We start from the raw sequence: 387 nt of genomic DNA on the forward strand, positions 1-387 counted from the left end.
ATATATATATATATATGAATGTATGTATGTATTTCTGTATCCGTATATATGTGTGTGTGTGTGCATAATATATGAATGCAATCATCAGCATAAACAGAGCTTATGTATATATGATAGATAGATAGATAGATAGATGGATAGATAGATAATGTAGGCATGTATACACGCATATATGCCCGTAAAGAAAACAACGAGAACAATTAACGCAGGGATGTGTATATATATATACATAGCCAATGTGTATATATATATATATATACCATAGCCAATGAGGGTTATCCGAGGCGTGGTTATTGCTAGTTGAAAAAATATATATATATATATATACGAATATATATATATATACATATATACATATATATATATATACATATATATATATATATA

At 25.8% G+C, this 387-nt stretch overlaps 1 pseudogene; it reads left to right on the forward strand.

Annotated features, from left to right (window-relative positions):
- Positions 1-257: 257 nt before the first annotated feature.
- Positions 258-359, forward strand: LOC128251471 (U4 spliceosomal RNA; annotated as a pseudogene).
- Positions 360-387: the final 28 nt, after the last annotated feature.

The sequence above is a fragment of the Octopus bimaculoides genome, unplaced genomic scaffold, assembly GCF_001194135.2.
Source record: "Octopus bimaculoides isolate UCB-OBI-ISO-001 unplaced genomic scaffold, ASM119413v2 Scaffold_28441, whole genome shotgun sequence".
In the NCBI taxonomy this organism is placed as follows: domain Eukaryota; kingdom Metazoa; phylum Mollusca; class Cephalopoda; order Octopoda; family Octopodidae; genus Octopus; species Octopus bimaculoides.